The sequence below is a fragment of the Lissotriton helveticus genome, chromosome 3_1, assembly GCF_964261635.1.
Source record: "Lissotriton helveticus chromosome 3_1, aLisHel1.1, whole genome shotgun sequence".
Taxonomy (NCBI): Eukaryota; Metazoa; Chordata; class Amphibia; order Caudata; family Salamandridae; genus Lissotriton; species Lissotriton helveticus.
In genome coordinates, this window is record NC_136061.1 from 2,048,747,351 (window position 1) to 2,048,759,446 (window position 12,096).

Sequence of the window (12,096 nt, forward strand, 5' to 3'; positions counted from 1 at the left end):
AGCAGCAGCATGGCGGTCCGACTCCTAAACCACCAAACTCATAATCCCACCCTTTAATGTCCCATTGCAGTGCATATATCATAAACACCACCGTGTGACCACCAAAGAACCACCCACTAGTGACTGTAAAAGATGTAATCTGCGAGGCGGTGAACACACAGGTTTGGCAGTGTGGGAGCAGGGCAGCAGCATGGCGGTCCCGTTCCCAAACCACCAAACTCGTACTCGGGCTCTTACTCTGTCTCTCCAAATTAAAACAGTGGTCAGATGCTTCCCTCCAAGTTACCCTACCACCTCTACAAACCAAAATCTGATTGAAGTGAAGGGAGACATGGATATGATCTTTTACAATATAATCTACGGTAGTCTACAAGGAACTCGTTTCAAATTTATGTTTGTTTTGACAGGTATAGAGCAAAACCTAGATAGGAAGCAAGGGTACGATATACATTATGTGGTGTGCCAGAAGACTATCATGTTCATGTACATCAAGTACATTTTGCATGTTATATTAAACCTTTTTTTTAAGACACAGGGGGATTAAGTAACTGTGTTGGAATCACATGATGTTGAGTCAAGTACCGAAGACTTGGTTTAAACCTTGGCTAAAGATTCCAAAGTGAGTAGTTCTAGCCACTAGGCCCCATTTGATCATCAACAGATCGTAGTGTTACTTGCAGTGGTGGAAGAAGAGATTAGCCTGAATCAGCAGTAAGGTAAACATGGGAAGCCCACATTAAAATGCACCTATTGGTGCCTAGTCACATTTTGAATTCATTGTCCATGGTAAATTATATGGGGCACACTAGGGAAATGGCTTTAGATATCAGCATTAGATATACGCCACAGTCCCCCCATGCATCACCAGGAACAACAAACCAACCTAAGTGCATACAATTTGACGAAAGAAACATGGTAGTAGATAGTGTGCAGTTCAATGCACAAGATACAGAATACTCAAAATGGAATAAATATCTATGCTTTTAAAAATTGATAACAAAAGTGAATTTTACAAATCACAATTTGCATTTGGGTTAACATCAACATGATTAATACTTTGTGAAATTCTGAAATGAAATTGAAAAACCACGTTTAAAGAGCTACCATTATCACAGTACTCTCAAGTGGGTATTTTAAACAAACACAACCATTAGCCTTAATCCTCCATTTAACCAACCTGTTAACCTTCTTTTATTGAGCAGTGTTTTAAGGTGCGGCCCAAAAATGGTCTGAAACATGAGACTTTCTAAATGCATTTGGAAGTTACACATGCAAAGTGGAAACTGCCACCTCTGGTCTCAAATGTATCCTTGCATTTCTCTTTGACTTTCGGTAGTTTAGAAATGTTGTGGCTCTACTACCTTGTATTAAGGTAACCACACTGACTGCTTCCCACATCATCGACTTCAGTGAAGAGAATGCTAGTCTTAGTTGCCTTATTTCATCCCCCCACTTCCATTATACAACACTTTATTAATTTATAGCTAGGGTTTTATTATATATATTTCCATAAATACATACAATTATATTGCCTAAATTACATCTTTCAGTGACATCTTTGCTCAACTAATATTGTGATGGTTTATATTTACATGTACCAAATGTATATTGGGCTTGATGTCAATGGCTCCGTGTTTACGGAAAGTGTCCTAGATTATGGCCCTAGTGTCATGTCAAGATTCAGCCTTTTCTCGAATGACTTCTACTTATCCTTTCTACGTTTCTTGTGCTGCTCACCTGCAGTCACATTTTATGGCGTTGGAACCTTGTTTCTCAATCAATCACACCGCTCACATGATCCGCCCTCCCTTAGGCATCAGTTCAAGCATATCCCTTCACCATGAAATCCCCACAAGTGCACGTGTTTTTTCAGTTTTGCCATAGATACCTACATCAATTTCCACCTAAATCAATTAACTGACAATGATCTTTTTTATCCTTTGCCTTATTTACTATGTCCAGAACCAAGTGACTGGTGTTGGGCCTTAGGTCCAAAGCACTCATATCTCACCAGTCTGTGTCCCATCTCTTTTATTTCCTCATACCTAAGTATCTCTGTGTGTAGTGCCATGTCCAAGATAGGTTGTTTCTCCATTGTGCACACACTCATGCTGCTGTTTTAATGTGATATAAGGACAGTTAAGTTGCAACAGCACCACTGAACAATTTTGGTCAGACGTTAAACAAAGACAAGTAATGCATCTGAAATCTAAGAGACTAAAATATGGATAGCCTTCAAAGGGTTAACTATGTGAAGGAAAGAAGTCAGAACAATGAATGAAGGTATCAAGAGGAAAAATGATATAGGTTGATTGGTACAAAGGTCTACAATGTTTTAAAAAATGAGAAACAAAATAAAATAGATTAAGGTGTGCAATAAGAATGAACCAAAATGATGCAAATGTCATAGAAAATAGGTTAAAAAACTAAATTATTATACGGTGAAACAAGAGGCAACATCATTTTAAAAGATATGAATTATGGCAAACTGAACAGATTGATCCATGAAATGGTTCTCATCTCAGGGTCCCAGAAGTAAAAGCATAATTACAATAGATAACTTAAGCTTCCATTTTATGTTTAGTAAAAAGACGCAAGATCCCTAGTCACCTACGTAGTGCAGAAGAAATTCACAACAAATCACTGGTCTCAAATATATAGTGACATATTGGCTTTGAAGACTGACACATTATAATCATGCAAAGTGTTCTCGATATACTGTTTAATCAAATAGAGTATTATTCTTACATAGCATTAATTGAGTATGAAAAATGCAGTTGTCCCGATTTTGAATATAGGTATAAGAATATATTTTTCAGGGGTGGGCTGACTGCGATTAGGATGTTTTCAAGCCACATTACACTGATACATATAACTATTTCTTTTTGCAATGCATACTAATTGTAAATTGCATCTGACGTATTCAATAGCACTAGAATTGCCTAAGGTTCACAGAGTCAGGGTAGATCAGAAGGCCCACTACACCCACACCTACCAATTTCTCAAATTTAATATGTACCAAATGAGATTACATAAACTAGACATGGTGTAAAATTATCTTGATCTTCAAACAACATGAGATACCATTCCCTAAAAATGTCTTTAACCTTTAGTAAATTCTAGTGCTTTGGAATTGTAATTAGTAATGTAGGAAATGATCAAAGAGCCTGAGTAGACCTCATTCACATGGTCAGAAGTGTTACCAAATATAAATGTTTATTCTGCTCTTAACTGGTTGAAAAAAATATTTGACTCATCCCCTTAGATTACTTCTAAAGCTTGATTAAAGGTGTAGGGGAGCACAGATTATACTGAAAAGAAAAGAACAACAATTCATATAGTTTCAACATGACTCTAAAATGCTCTGTCCATTCTGAATTACATTAAACCCTCACATACATGATTGGTAGATTGGTCAGCAAAAGGTATTTTTCACAAGGTTTATCATTCAAAGGAGAGCTGAACTAAGATTGGACAAATTGAATACTACAAAATCAGTGTCATGTTACTTTCAAATCGAATCAATAAATGCAGGGTAAGTCTACTTTCACAACAATGTCTCTTTTCAACCCTAAAATGTCATTCACTACTAATAATGACACTTCTGGGATGAAATTCTTGAAGGTAAGAAGGGTGTTTTCTTACATAAGCTTGAAAGAACAAGGGGCAATGGGATCTAAGAAAGGTATTGCACTCACATGGAGGTAGGAGGACAGCCGGGTAAAAGGAGACAAGCTGATTAGCTTTTGCGCTGACAGGGCAGCAACCTACCAAGTGCTTCATCTCTCACCCTCAGTTGTGTAGGGTGCCAGTCTGGCTAAGGACTGAGCAATGGCCCAACTGGTGCTTGTCTACTTGAGATGGGCTTCATATGTGAACCCCTGCAGCAAATGTTGGCTTCCCTCATCCTAGCAGGAGGAGGTGAAATGTATGACTCTTAAAGATTGCACACATTCTGATCAAGTTGCCAGCCTTTTGAGGTTCATGTATTCTTCATTAGGCACTATCAATGCAGAGGTTCAAATTGTAAATCAAATAGCACTAACAATACCTACATTGTTAATGGCTAGTGCTCATGTGACCAATTACAATTATTTCCCTTTTGGCATCCTTTTACTAATTCCAGCAGCATTGCTTTTTGGCATGATGTGCCATGTGGATTTCTAGTTCTTCTCTGATTACCCCTTTTTTTGGTATACACAGCATCCCTCTGCCAGTACGGCTTTGTTTGTACTGTTTAGCTACCTATATTGTCTTCTCCATTTCAAAATTATAATTTGCACGTTCCACCTACACTCCCCCATCCCAGGACCTGGTGCTGCATCCCAATATACAATAACTGCATCTCAGTAGTCATAATGCACAGCATGAAAACATTTGCCACATAGACCTAAAATAAAAACAAAACCCTTCCAACCACAAATCCTTCATGGTGCAGCTTGATATCTGTGTGTTACGCCCTTCAACACTCCACAGAGGGGCAAATAAGGGCTAAACAAATGATGCAATACAATTCATACGTATTTCAACACTTAGGGCCTCATTTTGACGTCAGTCCAACAAGGCCATGTGTGGTGGTCCCACTGACATTAGGCCATTGGTCCGACCGCAGCATTCTGATGTAGACTTGGACTCCTATCCCTATCATGAGGGCAGTGCCTGCGCAGGCACTGCTGTAGGAAATAGGATGTCCCTTTCCCACAGTCTTTTCATGGTGGTCCAACCGCCATGGAAAGACAGCCAGAAATGGACTTTGGGAGCCCCAAGCAGGGCCTCTATACCCTGTTGGCCACTGCCAGGAGGCCTAGGGGTCATATCCATACACTGTCACATCCTTACACTGTGTGCCAGGCACTACATGGTGCCTGGCACACGGTGCATGGATGTGCACTAAGTACCTTTTACTACTGCGGCTTGTGCTGTGGCCCTTTGCCTGGGCAGCAGCGCCAGCTGCATTAGAAAAAGGAGTTTTCAGACTACTTCCAAAGCGGTCCTATCATAATAGGGAAGGTTGGACCGCTGACTCATTGTTGGACGGTCACCTGCCCACAGCAATTGCAGTCAGACACTTGTTCGATCACCTTCGTAATCAGGCCCTTAGTATACTATTCATCAATTACCTAAATGCCCCTAGATTATCAAAACAATTGGGAAAAAATATGCAAAGACACTAAATATGAGGGCAGGGAAATACTATCAATATATTTTCCTTTCATCATTCTGTTTTCAGAAATATTGGCAAATATATGGTATCAGCCTAGTGTGTAACTCGTTCTGGTAGACGCGAACACCCACCATTATTCAGATACTGGTGTCATAAGGTCATCATATCCTGCATTTAATAGTTAACTGCTACTACAAAATTTCAATGTAATCAAAAACTGGCATGCAGTGCGACAATAAGAGGAGAATGTTAACTTCTTATTGATCAGGCAAATTAATTTTGTGTTTAAAATTAAGGCATAAACAATACTGAACTGTGGAGAACAGTTCCAATGTCACAAAAGCTGAGACATCAATGTGAGAGCAAAGTAGGTTGGTAAGCACTGAAAAACATGTTGGTGCAGATTGGGAGTAAGCACAGTAAAATGCTTTGAATTGTTTTTTACTCAGACAGTAGATGATAGCTATACTTCAAATCAGTTTCAAGTAGTCTATTACCATGATGGTTTATTGTGTAGAGTGGAACCATAGGCCTGTCATTCCTTGACCAAAAATGATTTATCGGATTGTCATTCAAGAAAGACAATTACATTCAACAACTCACTGTTTACAATAACTGAAATGATATATTGATAATCGAAGAAAGACAATGATCAGATGAAAATCAATGGACTGAAAACAACACAACAGTGAGTTATAGTCAGAAAGAACCACAGGGATTGAAAATTTAACAGACAACATGCATGTAGAGAAGTATGAAAGCTTTATCATGCATTTTTTAGCCTCTGTATATATTTACTCTTTTTTAAAGGGAGGACGGCCGTTGGCAGCACTAGGGAGGTAGTGCTCCCATCAGCCTACGGCCGACTGGAGCACTCAAGGGGTTAAATCATGACATTATATGTAATGTGTGTATCTGTTTTGGCCTATGCATTGAGATCGAATAAAAGCAGAATTGAATTGAATAAACAAAGTATAGTCATGAAAAAAGTCAAAATATATTGTATTTGCTTCGAGAGGGAATTGCATATACATCCACCACAGATTTGGTGTGTCTTGTTTGCCATTTCAATATCAAAATGCTACCAAAGAAATGTTATTAAATTAATTTCCAGGAAAAATAAATTGTCATGAGTTCTTGGATGTTTCATAGATCTGCAACTAATGTATCACAACCTAGAATACAATGGAGATGCGAAAGCTACCTAGGGATGTGTGAAGTAGATTATCACGTTTCTAATTTCTTAATACCGTATCAACAGGTGAGAGTGTTCATAAAACTTCTTCAAAACCTTCATGAGCTGCATTACATTTGACAAGAAATTTGATTGAATTAATTTTCATGAAAAATAAATCGCAATCTGTTCTTGGATGTTTCATAGATCTGCAACTAATGTATCACAACCTAGAATACAATGGAGATGCGAAAGCTACCTAGGGATGTGTGTAGTAGATTATCATGTTTTTATTGTCTTAATACCGCTATCAACAGGTGAGAAGTGTTGATGAAACTTTTTCAAATGCAACTTGAGCTGCACTACATTTGACATTGAGCATTGTTTGTAACTGCTGATGCAGCTGAGTTTAAATACTTTGTTTTGCTGGAATAGGCTAAAATAAGATATATGCAGATAAGGTGGCAGGTGATGGATTGTTTTGTAAATATGATATACCATTAGTTATGTAAAATGTAGACTGGTTCTGGCTGGGCATATCTTCAAATGACTATTGATTGGTATTCCTGTTTAGACCTACATTAATATGCACTGTTGAACTTAGCTGTCTCTGCAGGGGCACCCCCAAACATTTTGCCTTTCACATCTCCTATTTTCCTTGGATTCATTTTTGTTGTTCTTAGGACTCTGTGCACTTTACCACTGCTAACCAGTTATAAAATGCTGGCACTCTCTTCCTTAGACATGGTAACATTGGCTTACTGTTTGGCATATTTATATTACTCGTAGGTCCCTTGTAGTGTGGCATATCCTATACTCAGGCCCTGTGAATTAAATGCTACTAATGGGCCCTCTATTTTGTCTAAACTGGGGTGGCATGGTGAGCAAAAGAATGATGGATTTAACCCAGATCTCTTGACTTGGAGTGAATGTTTTGATTTATTCTGAATTCCGTCAATCAATTGTGTGTCTTTTGCTTTCTCACACTAATGGGCCCACAGCACTTATTGTGCCAGAAACTGATGCAGTCCCTTAAAACATGCTCCAGGCCTGACTGTTTTGTTAAACTGCCAATTCAACTTGACAATATAACCTTCTGCCAAGCCTTAAGCTCCCCTTTTATTGTATATGTCACCTCAAAGATAGGTCCTAGGTAACCCATAAGGCAGGGTGCATTGCAATTAAAAGATGGGGCATGTACTCTTACATTTTACATGTACAGGTAGAAAATCACTTACATTTGAGTTTTACTACTGTGAGGCCTGCCTCTCCCATAGGATAACATTGGGTTGCCTTATTACATTTCATAAGTGCTAACCTCAGATTGGGAACATGTGAGCATTTAATGTTTGAGGTCTAAGAACATGTGATTAAAAAGACCTCTTTAATGGTAAAGTCAGATTTTAAGTTACAATTTTGAAAATGCCACTATCAGAAAGCTGTGTACAAAAAAATTGCCAACTTCACCTTACTTGACACCTACCAATTGAGGAAAACAAACCTGTATTACTATATGGTCTGTTTGGTATATTTACTTAATACCTTTTTGCTTTTTATTTCATTATATTCAGAAAAGTTTAGGTACAAAAAAGACACTTAAATACATTCAACAATTCCAACATAAATTTTCAAAGCAAATTACATTCCACATTGCATATATAAACAGCACATAAATTACATTACATATATAAACACCATATTCATTTGGATCAACAATTAGACTCACATAAATGATATCTAACTAAACAAAGGACAAAGTGAACATTTAGAGAGGTAGGCTGTGTAGCAATGCTTTTGCATACGAACTCCCGAGCTCTCAAAGAAAATAAAAATCCTGATAATGATACTTTACATTATAGATAAAGAAACACACGATCTAGAAAGTGAATACTAGAACATACGACCAGCAACGATTCAGGTACTGGTTTCGTTATTTCGCGAATGGTAGAGAGGTGATTGACAAGAATTCTATTCAAATACGAAAATAGAGTTTCATTTTTTCTTTTTTACATATATCCTGTAGATAAATAAAAGAGACAGAGCCCTGATGAGAACCCATAAAGTGACAGGAATGGGTTCGAAACGTGTCTCTAAATGTTCACTTTGTCCTTTGTTAAGGTAGATATCATTTATGTGAGTCTAATTGTTGATCCAAATGAATATGGTGTTTATATATGTAATGTAATTTATGTGGTGTTTATATATGCAATGTGGAATGTAACTTGCTTTGAAAATTTATGTTGGAATTGTTGAATGTATTTAAGTGTCTTTTTTGTATTTAAACTTTTCTGAATATAATGAAATAAAAAGCAAAAAGGTATTAAGTATATATACCAAACAGACCATATAGTAATACTGGTTTGTTTTCCTCAATTGGGAGGTGTCAAGTAAGGTGAAGTTGGCAATTTTTTTGTACACATTTAATTGATGGTCCAGCTGACTTCATGGTTAAGGACCTAACTTCTTAGTGTCAGAAAACTATCAGAAAGCTGGCAGTTTGTGCCCTAAAGTATTTGGTGCCCGCACCCTATCCTGGAACAATGACTGGTTGTAGTTTGTAGTTGGACTTGGTTTATTCCTCTCAGGCAGCCATAAAATAAAGGGATTAGGTATGCCTGCATGGGCCATCAACTGGCAAGAGGGGCGTGCGGAGCTGGACACAGACCCACTTGCAACTTAATGGTTGTGCTGTGCCTTCACACCAAGGCATTTTCATCCATGCATTGGTCATGCAGCCAGCTTGGTGCCAGGGCAGAGGAGTCAGGAAACTTCACATACTAAAGGGAATTCTATAGAACTTGTCCTATTTCAAAGAAGGCACCATGTATAAAACGGGCACCCTCAGACCCAGTGTTCAGATCACATTCCAGACTTGTAGAAGGGCTATGAGAGGTCTGCCTGCTGCTGTGTGCTCCACAAGACTGCTTTTCTGCACCTGGAACGACCAATTTGCTGTCTGAAGCCTACTTGAACCCAGAGAGACCTGCCTTGCTGCTTGAGCCATGCTTCATCATCTGCACCCAGAGATACTCTAAAGTCTAGTTTGCTGGCTTCCCGTTCAGAACCTCAGGGACAGAAATGGCTCCCTCCATCTTGAACCTGCACCAGGACCCAGCTCGAATAAGCCCTAACCCCCTTTGTCGTACCCTCCCAAGTCCTGGTCAATTGGTGATGGTGATAAAGGTGCCCAGATAACCAAAGATTTAAATAATGCTCTGAGAACTAAGGGAAGACTGGAACCAACCTGCTTGGCATCACCAGTTAGCCTGACTGTGTGCAGCTCCTGCTACTTTCGTCTCTGCAGCAGTAAATCCTGTTCACCGGTCCTTCACCAAAGAGGTATCCGGCCTTCTGTAATTCTTGTCAAGTTCAGCCTCTAGCTTTTTTCCACCTAAGATTTTCTACTTGCAAAAAAGTGATGAAGCACGAATGTAGAAATCTTCACCGCAACTTCATCCAGAGTCTCCTCGATGACGACATTCCCGCCTCAGATAGAATCTGCTGCCTTGACCCCTAACTTTACATCCTCAGAATATTTTCTTCAAACTTTCTTTCAAGTCCGCAGGTAAGAGCTGACCAGGCTCAATCCACTCTTTGAACCCAACCCACAAGCCATTGCAGTAAACCATATTTTTCCAATTTGACCTGGTTTCCTGTCACTATTTGTCCGCGGGTGGAGCTTTGATCATTTAGGTGCTAGATGTTACGTAACACTTTTTAAATCCAGAACTGCTGTTCTACTGATGGGATTTTCGTGATTTTGGTGTCAAATAATTTATCAAAAGGTACTATTTTTTTTTAAGTTCATGTGGGATTTTTTTTATGTTGTGTTTTTCAATTTATTACTGTTTTGTGCTGCTTAAATAGTTTACATATTGCCTCTAAATTAAGCTGCACTACTTTTGTGCCAAGGTATCAGGGGGTTAAGTACAGGTTAATTAAGTGAATATTTTGGTTCACCCTCACGGGAACTGTAGCTGTGGCTTGAACAGAGGTCAAGCTCCCTTCAACCAGCAACTCAGTTTGTCATATACCCAGTATGGAATGGGTTGAGTTTCCTATCAAACGCTACAAAGAAACCTCAAAATTGCATTCCCTATTAATAAGATCTAAAAACAGCTTTGTCAAACCTTTAGCAGGATATGTGTTGATGCAAAGTACTGCATTTTCACACCAACCTATAAAATGTATACACATGCTTGCATCTGCCTACCGGATACCACATTAATGTTTCCGATGGCCCCTCTGATATGCCCTGCAAGAATGCACTGGTCTGGCAATGATTTGGCATGGGCACCCGCTGCTCCATATACATGCTTCCTGCATGTGGTTTGCATGACATTTGCAGATTCTTTAGCAACAGGATGTCATCATTTACATGATGATTTCACTCCACACTAGTGTCTGGCATTGCATGCAAAAACATGGACCATGAACGCATGATAACTTTAGTCAAATATATGCGTGCACATTTAGACCATTTCTACTGCCTGGAGTCAAATGACCAGACAAAAGATTTTACCATAGAAATGATTTGAACCCATTTATCCGCACACATTTTTAATCTTACTTGGATCCCAAGTTTGTTGGTGCCAGGTACTGCTACCTGAATGCATTCTTCCCTATCATTTGATCTCTTAGTTTACAATTGCTTGCTATCATTAAATATTCAGAGTCACTCTGCAAAAAGACTTTTCGGCATGCTATGGGACTTCAGACTGCCTGGGACATCATCTCCTAACACTCACCGAAACACATTCGCCTGCTACAACCACTAACAAAGCTGTGCAGGTTGCCATCACCTACTGTCATATATTCCTTACCTCCAACAAAAAAGCAGGGGGTGCCTTCCACTGCTGCAGTTTGCTAACTCTTTGTTCAACGTGTGCTCGGTTGCTTAATATGTTCATCGTCTTACAGATCATGTTTAAGAAATGGCACACATTCCAAAGGTTAATTTTACATAAATGTGTAATTGTCTTGAAAGGGTTATGAGGACATACACAAACATAAGAAATCTTTTTGCTGAAGTTTGCAGCAATTTTGGCAGATGAAATTCTAAAACCACTGCCTGTACTCTTATTCAATAGCTTCTTGGTTCACAAAAAAAGTAATTACCGTGGGTCTTGATTTTGTCCCTACATTAGTAGAAACCACCATCGTCATTCTAGTTCATACAAAAAATCCTATATGTTGTGAGTGGAGTGCTTACATATGCAAACATTTGAAAATTTGGATCAGTAACAGAGGTACATTTCAAACCCAAAAATATAATGTATCAGTGCTTTACCAATTTTCAACATTTTTCTTTTGTTTTCCTGATGAAAACAATTTCACATGAAGAAAACTCTTCTCCAATAGATTTATCAATTCTGTTAGTATCCCCTCCCCTCTCTACTCTGAAAAAACTCTTCCCTGAACAAGAGCAAATCTCTGAATCTGAAATCTCTGATTCACTGTGACTCACATGTTTTCGAGAGTTCACAAACTTTTGCAGGAGACTGGAATATCTACATGCCCATGTGAAATTTACACATGTGTACAAGCACACCGTATTGGTATGATTGATTTCATGTGTGCATAAATCTACTTATAAATGTAAATTCGTGTTTTAGTATAACACAACTTTATTTGCTTCTTCTATTTGCCCACCACAATTTTTTGTGAATCAGAAACTGGACATTTGATTCAATTTCCTCAAATGATGACAGGGCGAAGTGGTACATTTTGTTAGATGTTATAGTTATAGGTCATTCTT

At 38.6% G+C, this 12,096-nt stretch overlaps 1 protein-coding gene across 3 annotated transcripts in view; it reads right to left on the bottom strand.

Moving 5' to 3' along the window:
- Window positions 1–12,096, bottom strand: part of NTRK3 (neurotrophic receptor tyrosine kinase 3) — a 1,749,208-nt gene that overhangs the window by 276,455 nt on the left and 1,460,657 nt on the right. The gene's annotated exons all lie outside the window — the stretch shown is intronic.